At 34.0% G+C, this 18755-nt stretch overlaps 1 protein-coding gene across 6 annotated transcripts in view; it reads left to right on the top strand.

Annotated features, from left to right (window-relative positions):
* The window catches only part of Exn (Ephexin), a 116840-nt gene that overhangs the window by 36903 nt on the left and 61182 nt on the right, over positions 1-18755 (top strand). For 5 of the 6 annotated variants that reach the window (XM_076113044.1, XM_076113048.1, XM_076113046.1 and 2 more), the window contains exon 2: positions 247-276. The gene's annotated coding sequence lies outside the window, so the exon portion shown is untranslated. Of the gene's footprint in view, positions 1-246; positions 277-10560; positions 10781-18755 lie in introns of those variants that run through there. The other variant, XM_076113045.1, reaches the window with a different exon arrangement.

Below are 18755 nucleotides of genomic sequence, written 5' to 3'. Positions count from 1 at the left end.
TAACCGTGCTATTATAGCTTGTATACAAATAGATTTACATAATGCGCTTTTTAAATGCCTACTTACAATATTATGAGTTTTCGTCTAAATACATCTTTTATGGTTACTCTGCTTTTTAAATTGTATGACCTAATTTAACCTCTTTAGAGATCTCTACCCCTTAGTGAAACTATATGAAGTTTATATTATATATTTTTTATTATGTTCATTATAACTTTGTAACAATGTTATGTTTTATTGTTTCAGAATCTGCAACCAAAAACATCAGTTTGTCAGGTAAATATTGTGGAGAGAGTCTTCAACAATTACAATCCTATTTTAATCGACATATTTATGGCATTTGAAAAATCACTTATATTAATTACATTTGACGATCTTCATCTTAGACAAAAAAGAGACCTCTTAAAATGTCTACTCATAGATCATTCGTAATAACGTCGCACCGTCGTAAAACACGTAAGACGAATAAAAAGTTATCTATAAATAAGGTAATATTATCCTTATTATAGAATATTACATATTCGCGTCACATATGGTGATCGTTTTAACCTAAACCAGATGAGATGACCAAACACAGACGATCACGGAACCGGTCCAACCAGGCTGTCTACGTCAATGGATCCCGCGCCAGGTGACGCTAAATTTAGCTTTTTGCGATAAAACTAACCTAAAACACCAGATGTTGCCCGCGATTTTGCTGCATTAAATGATTTTCTGGGATAAAATCTTGTGTCAATCCAGGTTACAAATTATACGTTCCAAATATCAAAATTTGTTCAATAGGTTTTGCGTAAAGGAGCTATAAGGACACACCCATCTTTCAAACATTTGCATTATTTCATAGAACGATTTTAAAGTTTGTTAAATATTTCATAACTTTAGTGTCAAAATCATTCAGGGTAAAAGATACTGAATTAGCAATCGCTTCCAGCTACATTTATTATGCTTCCATACCGATAAAACCACAAAGATTACTCACAAAAATTCCTGAAATATAATAAATACTTTTACAAGCTGGGATTACCACAAATTGTCTGATATCATTTGGTACATTTAATTTACTAATAAGCCGTGCTAATAATGTTCAATTACGTCACTACGCACTTAGTAACAGGATTGAAAGCATTATTTAAATATTTATGTAAGTAGTTTCCGCCATGTGCATAAATGTCAGAATTAATTCCACACTGACGCATTCAGTTACGTCTTCATTCAACTTTTATCTTCCTTGACAAACTGGCTTCACCTTATACCAAGAACAGCCGAACTTACTTGTAAAACGAGTACAAAAACTCGGAGAAAATTCAATTTTCTCATTTTAACAAGCGAGTGATGTCATTATACGCCAATAATGCATTTAATTGATTGATTAAAGGCCCACCCGCCATTACATAAAGTTTTTTACGTAATTTTTTATATCATCTTCGCTATTTTCATTTTTCTCGTGTGTCGAGAAAGTTCTGACGATTAGCTTTCTTTAAATTGTCAGTATTAAGTAGATGTCATTAGCGACGAATAATTTTTTATTACCTAATTAATTGGTCGTAGGATCGTAATAATGCTTTTTATGACAATTGTTCTTATTAATTAACTTCTTAGAAATCCGCTTTCTTCTGTTACAAAGAAATGGATAAATTTCAAGTAAAAGTCGTCGTGTCGATTGATTTCATTTGATACCACTGAATGAGCGATCATAATCGATTAATTTATTGTTCGTCTTTTGGCCATTTATATCGCTCAACCTACATTTTACGTTTTCATATTGTTATTGTCGTATTTGAAGCCAGTCCCAGTTTCGCATAAGTATCTAGATTAGAATCACTTACTTGTTTTAAGTTTTTTTAAGAATCAATTCCAACCGTATTTTTTTTCAATAGTTCTTAATCGGAAGGCAATGTCCAAATTGTCCAATCTATACATAACTTGTTATTAATACTATGAACAAGAACATGAATTCAATCATTTCGTTATACTATTTCAATGATTATAAAGTAATCGTTTACGAGTATTCATTATAATTTATGGTGATTAACTTTTTAGTTAATATTCCGATATTTCACATTAAACCGCCCATAGACGATCAAAGTGTCAAATATATTCGGAATAATCTTTGGCATTAAAAAAATTATGCGCAGTTGGCGCAACGACTCTGAAATTAAATTAAGGTTGACATTTATTAGTCCGTTCAGAAATTTCAATATTTTTTTGAAAAAACAATTAGACTACATCATTTTTGTTTGCTTTATCTTAAATTGATCTTTTAAAGCTTTCTTTTCAATAAACCGTTGAACAGGTTAGATAAATGTCCTTCTTGTTTCTTTCCCATAAAGCTTTCTCTTGCCGTTCTATAGGTACTAATTTCATAAATACAGAGTAATTATCAGTTAAGAGTACAGCACAGTACCTACAGTGTTAATGGCATACTTTATGCCGATCTGGTACTCCTTGGCATTTATTTTTATTTTATGTTCAAATAACTGCCTATTAACTTTCTCCGGAATATCGCACGCGAATGTGTTTCCACTACATGTGATTCCGATATCAACATTTTAATGGTTATTATTTGAATCGATATTGCTATGGAGGGAATTTCTCGTTCAATAAAGTTATTGGATTAAACGATTTTTTGGATTCGACACTTGAAAACGGACAGTTTTTGTTGGTCTAGAATCTCATTGGTTTTTTTTTCATAAGAAGTGGTGACGATTCTTAATATTCAACGGAAGTTAACTTTTCATAACTTTTGTGGAGGGTTGACAATAATTGGCACTCTAACTAACGTTCATGATTTCTTTAACCTCACAGTTACTGCTAACTAGGCTTTGTTAGTTCCAGCACTTGTAAATTATTCTGAATAAGTATCGGTTAGCCTAGAACTTACAGATACTTTTCATACATTTGTTCTGCATTTATTTGATAGATACTCTTTACATTTATTTATCTCGCTCATTTATTTAGATAGTTTACGCAACACTTATCTAAAGGCCATTAATTACTGATCCTTGTTGGTCAGAACTTCATACAACCAAGAATGCCGCGTCTACAAATAATTCTCTAAAAATCATCTACAAAGGGCACAGATAATAACAAAATAGTGACGTTCCATTACAAGTAGGATTACTTCTATAATATCAAAATGTTTTTGAAGTGTTCGTATACTTATAATCATGATTATGTACCGATGATCTAACTTGTTTTCAATGCCGAGACCGTGACTTAGCGGATGTCAATCAGAAATTCAACATAATATATCTTCTCATTAAATTGTGATTGGCGACATTGACTTTAAGCGCATTCTACTATATTACAGACGTAAGAAAAATAAATTGGAATTGATTTAATTCTAAGGATTTTTGGTCTCTGACTTTTTTGTCTAAGAAGTGATTATGTATGTGTAATTTAATTCTAGACTGGACTTAATTATAGAAGAGTGATATTTTTCTCTCACGGCCTCAGACCAAAAAAAAACCTAGTAGATCAACATTATAAATAAATAATTATATCCAATTGCATTTCTCAGTAAATAAATACTACTAAATACTAACTTATTGAATAAATCTTTATTAAAATAGAGAAATCTTGTCACTAGCTGTCATATTTCTATCATAATATACCACTATGTTAGTTTTCATCCATTTTATTACTAACTGCAGATTTTCCACTTTCATGGCCGGTATTATTGCTCAGTAATAATTTGTCTCTGAACTTGTTATTTTCTACAAACACGTCCCACCTAACACTTTTGCTTTCAACGCACGTTCAAGCTTATTAATATTTCATTTCATACATATTTATTAACAAATAAAAACCATAAAGTTACGTAAAAAAAAAATTTCGTTTAATACTTGCGTCCTTTCAGCAATGATTTCTAAAATTGACCGGTCTTGAAACGGTAAGGTCAGAAGTTTTCAGCAAAAAATGTTCCGCGTGTTTTCCATCATTACTGTCAAAAGGTTGTACGAGACAATCAGATGACATTACAGAACTGGATGTAAAAGGAGTAATGAACCGGTATTGAGAGTACACACCCTTTATTGTGAAATCGCGGGTCCATTCGTTATAATGTCAGAACAAGGCACAGGTGCTCGCGCCTGTCCGTTGACCCTTCACTTTCCCTTGTTCCTGGGTGCAACCTGATACGGCAGACGACATAATATAACCATTTAAAGTTAATTGGCGCGACAGTCGACAGACGCGGCTATACGCCAATGGACAGACTCGCGAGACGACTTAGCTCACCCTCTGGTGTGACCACATCTAACATAGTCCTGCACCGGTAGTTTTCACTTTCTTCTATCGAATTGATTAGCTACAAACATTCTAATTAGTATTTTCTTGGCTAGGAAATTGTCTTATTTCCTTGTAGGGTGACTAGAAAACTTGTTTATCGTTTATTTTTCTATGCAAATAGCTTGCTCTGTAAACTCACTTGCGTAAACAAATTAGTTCTTTTATACCCGATTGCGCGGTGTTAAAGTGGTTAATGTGTTTATACCTTTATAGTTTCCTTGAAGATTGCACTATACTTTAATCATCGTACGCATTGAGTTATTGACTGGTCCATTTTTGTTATGATTGCCTTATAACGGGAGCAACAGATCCCTCAGTTTATTGGTCCGATTGTTTCTTCCTGGCTTCCTGGCAGCAAAGCAAAGCACCTATTAAAAGCTTGCTCACTAGAACAATGCTGTACAAGTGTTAGTTCCACACTTGTCGCGTCAAACGTTGATTTATTCAGTTTTTACATGTTTTTACACTTGTTTCACAATTGGCAGTGTTGCGCGAACGGCCCGCATACTAGCGTACCCCAGCATATAGTGGCACATACAGCCTTGGCCAAAAGTATTAGGCACCCTATAAATTACTGCATATTTCAAGATTACAGAGAAATAAAACTAATTGTAATGATTAAAGTACTTTATTTCCATTAGAACATTATAAAAACACCAATACTTTGTTGAGTCACCCTTTGATTTTATGACAGCAGCATCTCTGTGGTCATACTACGTACAAGTTTCGTACAATCCTCTGTTGAAAATGCATCCCATTTTTGCACTAACGCGTTTTTTGAAGCAGTTTTTGATGTTTTCGAGTGTTCTGTTATTTTTTCTTTTTAAAATACCTCACAAATGCTTAGTAGGGCTTAGGTCCAGGGACTGGACAAGCCATTCCAACGGATCAATACAATTATCAGTAAACCAGCGCAATGTTGTGGCTGACTTGTGACACAAAGCATTGCCTTGATGGAATTTCACCATTTAGGTTAGAGTCACATAAAAAAACACGAAAACGAAGGTACGAGAGCAGTTTCCAGGACATTAATGTGCTTTTCACTTTTTATGCGAGTTTTGCAATTGAACATTTGGCCGACTCCATCAGCAGCCATTCAACCCCAAATCATTACACTGTCTGCGCCGTGTTTTTTGCGTGGGACTACGCAATCTAGGTGATAATCTTCACCTCTGCGTTTCCTCACGAACGCCACACCTGGTGTTTAAAATACCTGTAAATTAGAAAAAAAATCACACATTACAAACCCTTATAATATTTAAGATTGCAGACTAGCATTACATTGATCGTTGTTATTGTGTTATAGACTAAATTAGTAAAACTAACCTCAAGTTGGAATTCATCACACCACAGCACATTAGACCAATCCTCCACCGTGAAATGTTGGTGTCTCAGAGCCCACTCAAGTCCTTTTCTTTTGTCGCCTCCTGAAAGCCACGGCTGCTTCCTGGTTTTGCAACCTTTTAAGCCTTCTTCTACCAGCCTCTGTCTTGCCGTTCGAGTGCTTATCGGGTTTCCAATCTCTTCAGTTAAAGCGGCAGCGAGCTTCAAAGAAGTTTTTTTTCTGTATTTTACACACCCACAGATAAGTTTCCTATTCTGACGGCTAGTAGGCACTCGTTTTCTGCCTGTTCTTGGTTTATTTGTGTGAATGCTAGTCTCAGCGAATCGTTTAATAGCTGATTGCACTGAACACCACGAACATTTCACCAACTGCGCGATATCTTTCTGATTCTTACCTTGCTCATGGAAAAGTTCGAAATCAACACGATTTTTAAAACTAATTTCGTTTGTTTTTGGCATTTTCAAATAGATTTCTTCTCGCTTTAATCACAAAACCACAAATGTTCTAGCTTTAAGCTTAGACTTTCAAATGCAGACTGACAAAACATCAAAAACAAAGTTGTAAGAAATTATGATATTTGGCCATTGTTGCACCAGTTGTTAATCGACCACTAAAATTTGCCACTCATTGTTTTTAATAGTGATTTAAGACACCAAGATCAATTTTCAATAGAATATTTATTCATTATTCAAATAGCACAAGTGTGTAGTAACTTTATTGGGGGTGCCTAATACTTCTGGCCAAGGCTGTAGTATTGACGCCCCATTGTGCTCGTAAATGTATCATATTTAATAACAATGTTGTACGTTGATGTTTTGTAACGCCATATTTCTCAAGTAAAGCATGTTGCTCAAGTAATGCGGGCTGTTGCTCAACTGATACTGTTCATTCTTATTGGTGTCTTGTTTTTGTTTCCTATTATTTGTTTAATTTGGACCGTAGGCGAGTTATAATTGTTGTAGACTGTTTTGTGAACTGTATGTTTAATTTAAAGTTTATATTGAAGCCGCTCGGCGCTCTCGTCCTTCATGCGATTGTACAATACTATAACCGGTCTAGTTAGTACCTTCTCTTTCAACATGAATGTAACGAAAAGTATACAGAAGATGGTGATATTATACGCCAAAAGATAATCATTTATATTCCATATTTTGATAAGATTGTTTTTTAATCTAGTAGACGTGACGAAATATATTAATTGACCTTTGTACTGTGCATTTGACACACAATAAAATGCATACCTATTAGGTATGACATCATATTATATGACACCTAGGTATAATATCTAGGTGTCTTAAGTTCTGACTTCTACATCTTCCGTGTGTCGTATTACAATGTGAATAAACGATTTTAATTGGCCGAAAATTCTGCAAGGAATTATTTACATACTTACTAATGAGTTATGATTCATTATAACCTAGAGATTAAATGATGATTCATTTATATGTTCCTAATATCACATTTTATTGAACGCGTCTACTGATTTCAATAAAAATATAACAATAAAATAGACTTATAGAGTGAGCCATAACAATACGATTCAATGTAAATGTCAATAATATTTAACACAAAGTTTTATGAATCATAAAATTTGATTTTGAGATATGTCCCTGATGTTTTTTAAACGGTTCGTTATGTAATAGAAAATAAAACAAGATAAGGTCAAAAAATACAAGATCAAATACTAAATTATTTATTAAAAAAAACAAGTAAAATGCATAATGATGTCATTAAATAACTTAAGATAGAAAGACCACAATTACTTAATATTTGTACGCTAGCTTTTTTTCAATTTGTTACTGTCCCATTGCTAGGCAAAAGTCTTAGGTTAGACCTTGAGTCAACCACGCTGGCCAAGTGTACGTTGAGGACTTCGCATGCCCATAAGAAATGCGTTAAAATTTGCAGGCATGCAAGGTTTTATCATGATTTTTTTTGTTCATATCACGGTTGTGATAATAATTTCTAAATTTATTATCAGAAACTATTAAAAAAACAATTTGTTAGTAGGTTTGGTTTATTCTATTGAATGTGTTCAATGTGTTGTCTATTGCATTGAATGAAATGTAAATTAAGTAGCTAGGAATCCGTACATTATACAATTGACTCCCAGCGAGGAGGAAGGAAACCTTAGCATCACTTCCTTTCACTGTTCAGGATTCTCCATACGTAATATTATACCGTGTAACTAACACTTCAGTATTACGACTGTATAATCTACATTCTAAAGATATTATTATACTCTGTGACTCAAGTTTCTTACAACTTCCAATTCCTGTCATTCCTGAACGAAGATTGTCACGCAGATGTTTCGAATTTTGAATTTGGTTGGCGCTAATGCTTTTAGTCTGGGTGATATGACACAATTTCTGGCGGGAAGGAAGCTTATTCTTTTTTTAATGTGTATGATTTTTTTTTTTAGAATTGTTTTTTTACGCATAATAGCGCTGTGATTTACATTATAAATTGTTTTCAAGTGCTTTATTTTAATGTTTTGTTTACTTTAATTAATGTTGATGATTTATGTATAATATTATATCATATTTTTCGAAGTTTTCATTTGGTTTCTTTGTTTTCTACATTGACGTATTTAGGTTAACCGCAACTTTTCCAATTCAATGTTGAATAACGTATATTATGGTCAATAAAGTATATGGATTCAGAACTTGTTCAATTATTAGTTTACCTTATCATTGGTAAAATAAAGGTAAAGTTACCTTAATATCAATTATTTATTCATTATTTGTTTGTAAAATTGCAAACAAATTCATTACAATCATAGCTTCAACCATAAATAATTGTAATTAGACTTTAGTTGTTTACTGGTTCCATAGACAATCAAGAACATCCACTTATGTTTGACATTGACTCTACAAGCATAGGTCATCAGTCATTCAGGCTCATCACGCACGGCATTCACAAAAACCTGCCAGTAACACAGTAACACCATAGATACCTGTTTTAATCTACACTCAAGAATGCGCATTGCTCGTGTGTAACTTTACAATTATTTTGTACGCCATACCACAATGTAATTATTAAAGGCCTTGATTTTATATAAATATAGTAGATATTATGACTAATAATGGAATATTATTATAATATAATGCACTGCAATAGGTTTGTTATAATACATACCGTAAATTTTAGGTTCGACTTGTTAGGATGTCATACTGGTATAGGTGTTCGCTAATTAATTTTCCTGTTTACTACGAACGGTTGAGTAATGAATTAATAATTACAAAAATCTGTTGTAGAGTATTTGCTTTGGTGCAATTATATAGGGTTATCTGTAAAACACCAAAATAACCTCGCAGGACTTAAATAGAATTGAAGAAATTATGAAAAGTCATGAAACAAAAGTTGTTACTTATGAATTTAGCGTGCGAGATTTTTGGTATTTTAAATTCAACCCTGTATAAAACGATAATTTTAATAAAAAACTTCCTTTTCCCCTCCTTTGATTGATTTTCGTTATTCGTATGTATATACAAACTTAGAAAGAGGAAATTTGTTCCACTGATTCATTAATATTCCAAATCAAATAATTTCTCGTAATTACATAAATCAATGTTACCAACAAATTCCCTGAGATTTCATTAGACCTCGCACGCAATCCAAAAAAGGCCAGCAGTGATTGACGTTCGCGTTATCCAATACCCATTTGTCAAAGTAAAAATTAAGTCGTCGAAACGGCGTGGTTTTTAACGTATGAAGCAAAGGCAAGTTGACCCAAATTCCTATGTAATTGGATGTATAGCATGCGCGGACCGGTACTCACGGTTATATTGTATTGTCGATAAATACAATCATCCTCTAGGCTAGGAACTCGTGGGTAGTAACAACAGCTGCTCGGAGGTTAAGCTACGCTTGCCGAGGTTGTTCTGTGGATGGGTGACCATATTATACATACGGAGCTGTGTAGTGAGTTAAACTGTGGGCCCAGGGTGTTAAAAATCAAAGGTCTTTGAAGTCGTTACCAGTAGTCAAAAGCATGAAAGTCTGACAACCAGTCTTACCGAGGTATCGACTTATAACCCAGGTAACTGGGTTGTGAAGGTTCGATAGGTCGTCGCTCCATCTAAAATACCGTACTGTTATTCAGCTGCTTCCGGTAAGACTGAAAGCCAACACCAACATAGTTGGAAGGAAGGCTAGGCTGATGCTAAGATAGTTAATACAATCGTTTTCTAGTTTATGACTATGCTATTGAAAGTTGTCAAGGTCAGCCAAATATTTGTGGTAATCCTTTTTGTTAAGCCGTCTATGGCGGTCGGAATTAGCTATTGTCTCGGCTATTTCCTGACCCATTTTATTATGTTGACGTGGGAAGGTTTATTGTCTGTACAAAAGTCTTGTTACAATTTTTCTTTGTAAAATGTTTATTGCCGGGATTAATTTTTTGGTCAATGGTATGCAAAATTTAGCCTTGTTAATTAAAAAACAAAACTCCGAAAGCTCAAGCCTTACTTTCGTTTTTGAAAACTTTTAATCAGTTCTTTAATGGAATATTAAAGTAATTCTTATTGCTTGAATATAATCTGTTTGGCAAGATCCGATAAAACGTGTATTTATCTGAAAAATAACTTGTTTCATAACAGTACCTAACTAAGAAAGTAACATAAAACCGGTCAAAAATTTTCACAACATTTGGACCACTGGACATGTTAAACCAAATTCAAAACACTAAAAACTGGTAAACATTGAAAAAATTACGAGTTCACTTTACTAAATTGCGTGTATTATTATGCAAATTTCCAAACTGCTTCATAACTGTCATCATACTTTATGTAGGCTTATCTCTGGCTCTTTGCGAATAATCAGCCTTTCAAGAATTCGAGCAGGTAGCATGTACATTCCGCTCGCTTCACCCAGTTCCATCAGGTCATGTCGTCATTGCAGCGTCACTGTTCGTCAGTCAGACTCGGTGCGCCCGTCATAACAGACGTACGCGGACCGCCATTTTGAATATAAAGCGCGCTAAACCTCCCGCAGAGAAAACGTTTATAAACCGCTAATAATAACGTCATTCATCATGGAATAACTTTATAACTACATTTGTGACGCGAATTTATTCTATAACAGTGCTTTGTGGTGTTCTGTGGTTTGTGTTGTGCTCGCATGGATTTACTTTACATTGAAGAGGTAATATTTTATACGATAACAGTTTTAATTTTAATAGATATAACGTTTAATAACCGGAGAAAGTAAATTAGTTTTAGAGATGTGCCAATCGATGAATCGGTATCGATGTCCGGTTTCCGACTATTATGAATGAGAAATTTTAATCGGTTTTTAATTATTGGTTTTTGCACATTGGTAATCGATTTGAACACGGTTCAAGTGATAGCTATTAATAGAATGTTATGTATTTTATGTAACGTTCTAATATTAGTAATAATAGAACACGTTTCTAAATGTAATTGAATCGATACTACAATTACATAAAGTGCAATGGTTCCTTACACAACTGAACAAATAAAAATTAATGATAATAGACAACAATTTTCAACTTTATTCTTCTAAATTGGCAAGCACATTAGACACCTTTTGTCCAAACTTGCAATAATCTATTATAAAGTGCCTCAAATGATTCAACCTACTCTTACAAAAGAGTTCTAACAAGTCATTAGCTTATCTATTACGATTCTGATAACTTTACTCAAAACCTCAATGACTCTACCATAAGAAAGAAAGAAGGAACGCGTCGAAGCATCATAAATAATGGCCTATTGCGCTATTGAACGATAATACATAGTTAACACGTTCCCTGCCCGCGACGCGTATGTGCGTTCTACAAAACGCACATACGCGTCAGGGGCAGCGAACGTGTTAATAACACATCAAGTGGGTCTAAAACTGACACCTGGCAATAATTTGAAATCGATAGAGCGTAGGTACGTGAGCTGATTTATAGTCGATCGACTACTAGTCTTCTTACACTCGTTACCTAACCATGGAAAGCGATCAAAATCACGAGTAATGTATTATTTGTACGTTTGTCTACACGAAATGGAGAAAGTAATGGCCAACATGTCTGCCGACTCAGTTCAATTGTGAGTTAACTTCTATAATTTGTGGTTTTATTGTTTTATGCGTAACAAAACGTGAGATAATTATCGTAACAAAACGATTATGTACAAAGTAGACGTTTTTCCACTGCTTAGATTTTGTTTTTGGGTACAGTTTCTGCAAATTCTAGGTCAAATAGCTAGTTATTATTTAAGATTTATGAACTATGAACTATGAAGATTACATACATTATGTGTAAAATACAAGGTTTATTGGCTTACGTGCCGTTTACCTCCATAAAAAGTCTAAAACATATATTTTAGGTCACCCTGGCATTTACAATTGACTAGACATAAAAATTTGATTAACAAATAGTATAGTAATCAACGAAAATAGACGGACAAAGCAATTAAGTTATTTCCTTAATTTAATATCAACAAAAAAGAAAACGAACGATCGATTTTCAAAAAAGACTAATAGCCATTTATTGTTACTGCAACTAGAAACTGCTGGTGATAATATTACAAAAAAAAAAGAAAAAAAAAGAGGACAGATTATATTGTTTAGGGAATCTGTGAAAAACTTTTTTTTACTTAGCTTCATGTCGATGGAAAACCAGCCCTAAGTTATAGACGAGGTTTTTATTAAAAAGTTATGTATAAGCGAGTGATGTTGATGAGATCATTAATCTTTCCGCTTCAGTTCACTTGCACATTGTTCGCGTGACTTGTTTTTGCATATACTTTTACATTCCGTTGGTTTCCTTATGTGTTGCCTGTTCGACTCTCGTTTATTAATTATCGATCGGAGAAGAATACTCGAACGTTCGAATCGTTTCAACTCAATGAATTTACTCTTGAAAGTAGTTATTATCTTATAATCTTGATAGCTTTTGTAATTCTAACGGGATAGTGTTACGACTGCTAGAATGTTTCGCCTTTATTCCGAGATCTATACGAGTAATGTGTTCATGGGATTTTCCGATTTCTATTATCTTCTCAACAGTAACTGCTTACTTTATGAAAGCTATAGTAAACCGAAGAAAGTAGTAGAAAAGCTAGTTTACTGAATACACGGCAATAAGCCAGCCCCAAACACAGGACTCAATATAAATAACGAAACGTGGTTTTATTTCAAACACATCAACTCCTTGGGTTATAAGCGTGATGGCCTATTAGAAATAAGGTGTATCTAGTTCGGTTATACCCGTAAACTCTTTATGTCTCAAATAAAACAATTCTTTGAAACGATCACTGTCTTTTAAACGTCATTGTCTTCATTATCTATACTAATAAACCCTCTTTGTTTGTCTATGCGAATATCAATATTCATAAAACGAACTCACTGTTAATCTCATGATGTATTGAATTCCTTTGGCAAAGAAAACCGATAATATTCTAACCAGAGTGATTTATACGTGTATGCATCAATATTACCATAGACCCGTACATGAATAATTCAAAATTGCGAAACATGCACCGAACGTATTGAAAAAACACATAAAACTGTTAATTTGTTGTTGTTAGAATAAGTATTGATGTTTATTTGATGTTCGTACTAGAGTTTAATGTACTGTTCTATAATATTTTTGCTTTTTTATCTAGTTTAAAAAAACATTCGTGAGTGGAAACGGCAAGAGATATAGTTGACATACGCAAGCTTTTTCTTTCGTTGGTAGTATCTAACGATACTTTTATCATAGTCCAAATAATATATTAAAATTTGAGACTTGGCATGTATATTCTCGTCTTACTTTTTAATGAGACTGTATGTATTTGACAAATTCTATAAATAAGTATCCGTAATCGCTAAAAAGTATTGTCGGCTTAGCTATTTGACAATTGAAAAATACAATTTTAATATAAAACTACTCATACGACTCTTTCATTCAAAGCTGATGCATTTATTCCACACATCCAACTCGACTAATGATCCGTTAGTGTTCGTTTTAAAAATAGTCGATTAAAGTATGGACCGCACATGTATGTGAGTGCTGCGTCCAAATATTAAGGTCGGTAAGTCACGCGCGAGCGCCGCCGGCTGTAATTATAATACTACGAACTTGTTCATTTTACCATATTTCTGTAGGTTTTTATTGGTTTCAATTCCCACACGGGACAATTATTTATTTGTGCGATTCACAAATAATTGTTTCGGGTCTGGTTCTACTTTGGGTCCGATGTTTGTATGTTTGTAAAAGTCCCCGCGACAGAAGAGCAATTCTTAGTGCGAGAGTTGTCTTTAAAAAAAATCATAAAAATGTTGGCTGTGTTTTCACATCATTTTGCATATTTCTAAGTGTGCCCCGTAGTCTTCATATGCTCGTATTTGCTTTGCTCCCTTAGCGTTTCTAAATGTTGTTATATACATTATAAACCAAAATATCCTGTAGAGTTTATAATTATAGCGTTTAAACAAATAAAGTTTAATCCAAGCATAAACACGTTACCTTTTCAGCTTCAATCTAAAGAATTCATGGCGTGTTTCAATCGAAATTCAGTCAGACTGCAATCATCCTCAGTTTTAGAATCCAATTATACAATTAAAACCGTCTAAAATTAATATTACTGCAAATAAACATCAAAATAGATTTCGCAAACATAATTTCTTGATGGACGTAAGCTCCGCCTTTGTCCGTCCAATCATATATTTCTTCACTTTAGTAATTCTACATTGAAAATTTCGTTTGACACAGTATCCATTGCATTGTTTTATTGAACAATGCACAATGTACAGAGAGCGTGTCCGGCAATGTATGTAACCTTGTGGGAACGTTTCTCAATGACATGGTGGCCATTTCCTTTGAACCTATTAAGTAATTATTTTGTGATAAGGGTAAGCCTTTTTACCTGCAATTCTTTATTTGCAATTCTTAGGTTTCTTTTGAAATTGTCTTTTATTTGCTTTGTAGTATAATTGGCTTTGTGTCTATTCTTTATGGTTTGGCAATGTCTGTGAAATGCGGCTGGGCAAAAAATTCTATAATTTTACGCGAAGAGTTCATGCTAATTCAATGAGATTTTGTCGTAATTCTTTATCAAGTCGGTACTGATTATTAAGTATTCCTCCTATATTTTTGTTTTCGATTATAATACTAAGCTCAACAGTTGTTTCACCATTATGTGTTACCACACAAGTTTACAATTTTTCGTACGACAAACGGACCTACAACTATCGGCAAAGTACCTGTAGATGCTTTCTTACATATATAAGAACCGCGTAGAGTCCTAGACAACTATTCTATAGAGATATCTTCATTTTCTCTATCTACAACACAAACAAACAATAATTTCACTTTCAACATCCTTAACAAACGAGCAATATCATAGAAAGTGTCACTATTGTCAATGTATGTGAACTGATTAGTTAATAGTTCCCACGTTCAACTGTCACTATAGCCCTACAACTTGATAGAGAGCCTTGTATGCCGAGTTCACGGGTGGTAAAAGTATTATTCTTTAACGTTTTACTGTCCCACTGCAGAGCAAGAGTCCTTTCCGAAACGAGGTAGAAGTTAGGCGTTAAGTCCACTACACTGGCCAAATGCGAATTGGCAACTACTATGTTTTCGAGAATTGTATTAAACAAATTTTAGGCATGTAACTCATGTAGGTTTCATCACGATGTTTTGTTGGAGGTATACAAAATCTAAATTTAAACACCAGTGACCTGCAGGTTTTTTTTTATCACGATGTTTTGGTGGAGGCATGCAAAATTCAAAATTTGAACATCATTAACCTGCCAGCTTATGAAGCTGACGGTGGCATATTTGATACAGCTATGTTATTTTGGAAATACATAGAATTGTTTATTATAATTTAAATTAATCGTGTACACCAAGACTCTCTTCTATATTGTCAGTCTATAGCATTACTTCCAAGTGAATGAATGGCTCAAACAGTCTCATATAACGATGCAATTACACCATGATAGTTATAAGTTATTACGATTGATTACGATGTAGAAATATTTAATAGTGGTTGATGTAACTGCAGATTCAGTTTTGATTGGGTGTTTTTATTATAATGGCTACTCTATTGCCGCATTTAAGAACCTTTCGACAGACATGATCGAACTTAATAGAGCACAATCACACATGCAAGTGAATTATATGTATACTATACTAGCGGTCCGGCATCGTCTAGGTACAATTTTATCCAGTTCATTCCATTCCCTTTGGAATTCGGTAATTCCATACAAACATTGTTCTAACAATTACCTAAACACATTATTATCCAATTTGGTGTAGTTGTTCTAAAATAATGCGCGTTCTAAAGTAATGCGCGAGAAAATTGCACGCCGGCTTTCAGTGACTGTTTCAGTCTGCACTGTTCAAGAAAAACTCCTAAGATATTCGTTTCTTGTTATCTTGACAAATATCCTCTCGATCCAAAAATGCTTACCAACAAACCTTTCACTCTTTGAACCATAACAGCCAAACAGGTGTCAAACATCATGGCGCAATAAGACTTCCTGTCATTGTGAACATTTAATAACAAGCAACACACTGCAAAGACTGGCAACACCTCACTACTCCATAGACGAACAACAATAGCCCGGTGTTTAATTAAAACATTACCTTTGTTTTATATCCTCATTGATTTTGAACACTAAATTATTTTAGTAGTTTTCAGTCAGTGAACTGTTTTTATATCTGTTGAGGACACTTGTGGAGTTCAGTCGTGAAGGTTCTTCCTAGTACCACTCCAGTTAGGAAATTAGTACATTTATTTTATTATCATTATGTGGATCGAAATTTTCTGTGTATGATATAGCATAATCGTGAAAATGTGAAAAGAACTTGCCTTGAGTGTGTCGGTTGAACTAAGTGTATATTTTAGCGCCTAAACTGTGTGAGTATTCAAATTGAAATACTTCTCATAAATCTTTTTTATTTTTAAACTTGTTTTGGATATTAGTTGAGGTCAACCATATTGAATCCTTGCGTCTCCTAGCAAATCAAAGAATACAGCAACTATAAACAATATATCGTATAGCCTAGTTATTTGGCAGCTTTTCACTGACTATAATGAATCGGGCTCGGTAAATTCAATAAGAAGAAGCATTAAATGACCTTCACCCATCAGCATCTAGCCTTTCTTGCAACTATGTTAAAGTCGGCTTCTAGTCTCACCGGATGCAGCTAAATACCTACCAATATTTCTCATGTAGAGACTGCCTATCGGACCTTCACAACCAATTACCTGGGTTGTAACACGATACCCCATATCAGAGTGGTTGATAAACTTTCAAGCTTGTGATTACTGGACTAAATGAATTTCATAATATACACAACTTCGCAATAGCAAATACACAGTTAATATACAGCCAACATGGCATTCTAATCCAGCATGCAGGTTCATCGCCTCGCTCTAAACTCATGCAAGTAGTGTTATAGGTAGTAAGTAGGCGAGTAAAGTTCACAAGGAAATAGGTTATTACGGTGCAGCGGTGCTCGCTCGATGTGCTAACAACACGCGAATTATACACAACCATTCAGTTTAACTTTAACTTGGTTCTGTTGCTTTTGATGAAATATTTCGCGTAGATATAATTTAAGACTTGGAATCCAACACATGCTAGGTACTTGTATTTTGTAAATCAGTGAATGCTATTGGTTGATTATTAGAAAAAGAAGCTAGTAAGGGATGAAACTTTGTAGTTACGCAAGCGCATCCGCGTGGGTAGTTAGTGTTTGTATGAAAAAGCCTGAAACACAATAAACAAGATCGTAAAACATAACGGTTAGCAATGTTTATTAGTCCTTTGTATTGCGTTTGTTGAAAAGATTACAGCTTGTTATTTACCTACTATGTCTGTGGTTTTCTTGAATAACTATACTCCATTCTCCAGATAAACTCATTTTATGCTAGAGAATTTTTCTATGTAGAAATAATTATAATTACCTACATTTAAGAACGTAGAACGTATTGTCCAGATCAATTTTTAAATAAAAAAAATATTTGCAAGTTGTTCAATAACGTTTCATAATTTTACATATTCTCAGAAAGCGTGAAACATGTTTTTAGTTATCGTGCAACTTTTAAAACATTATCGCACAATATATATAGCATTTACTCTCTTGACCACTAAAAATTATAGTCAATCAAACTTTTTTAAACTCCACTCATACAAAGGTGGGTATACGCTATAGGAGCCGAACACGAGTGGAGCACAAATTCGTGTAACGTGAACTGACTTACGAGCATCACACGAGCGCAAATCTAAAAAAAAATTGTACTCGGCTCGTGTTTGGCTCCACTAGCGTAGACACACCTTACCGACAAGCGAGTTTTCTCGAAACGATCGTTAAACCAAGTTAAACGGTATCCCGCCCAACCCTTTATCTTGTAGAGAAACACGGAAGCCATTTGATTGGACAATAGTTACGTTACGAAAATTATACACTTAAGCGTCTTGTGTTTTCATGACAAATACATACATACAATATATTATGTAGTTACGTTTGTGAAGAGTACTTCCTGCAATTTTTACGGGTTAAAGTTCGTTGGTCAGGTGTCGCGGCTCACGTTGCGTTTACTACTTAAACATTACACGCTTAGAAAAGCAAACTGTAAGAGGCTTTACACACAAAGCGTAACTTTAGTACATGACTGCTGATACTTTTCATTGATATGTAGAAATAATTTCCACTCAGTAATTCAGAAGTTATCTGCTTCGTCTGTGTTTTTTATCCACGTGTTATTTGTTTTGAAAAAATTAAGCTGCTTTAAGGATTAAAAGTGCATAAGTTTTAGCATTTAATTGTAGAGGGCTATGTCCAGAGCTTTAACTTTGTTAAGCTCACAAAACTATACGTTTATTAAGACTACTTTTTTAGGGTCACTGATACTAAACGCTATCAAAGCGCTATCAATGCGTACGGAACAGAACGTAAAGTGTAAAAGAGCTCTTAAAGATATTGAGGTCATTTGGGGTAGAGTGAATTGGACATTTTCTCTCTGTACCAAGAAAAATATTAGAAAACTGTCAGTTTTGCTGAAGTAAACGTATTTAATATGTTGTGCGCACTATTATTCTTAACACGTGACAGTAAGATTTATAAATATTTTTCCTCTTCCTGGATATATAAGTCTAGAACTCTTGT

Source organism: Anticarsia gemmatalis, chromosome 4, assembly GCF_050436995.1.
Source record: "Anticarsia gemmatalis isolate Benzon Research Colony breed Stoneville strain chromosome 4, ilAntGemm2 primary, whole genome shotgun sequence".
Taxonomy (NCBI): domain Eukaryota; kingdom Metazoa; phylum Arthropoda; class Insecta; order Lepidoptera; family Erebidae; genus Anticarsia; species Anticarsia gemmatalis.
Note: the sequence above shows the minus strand (reverse complement) of the source record. Positions and strands in the feature narration are given on the sequence as shown.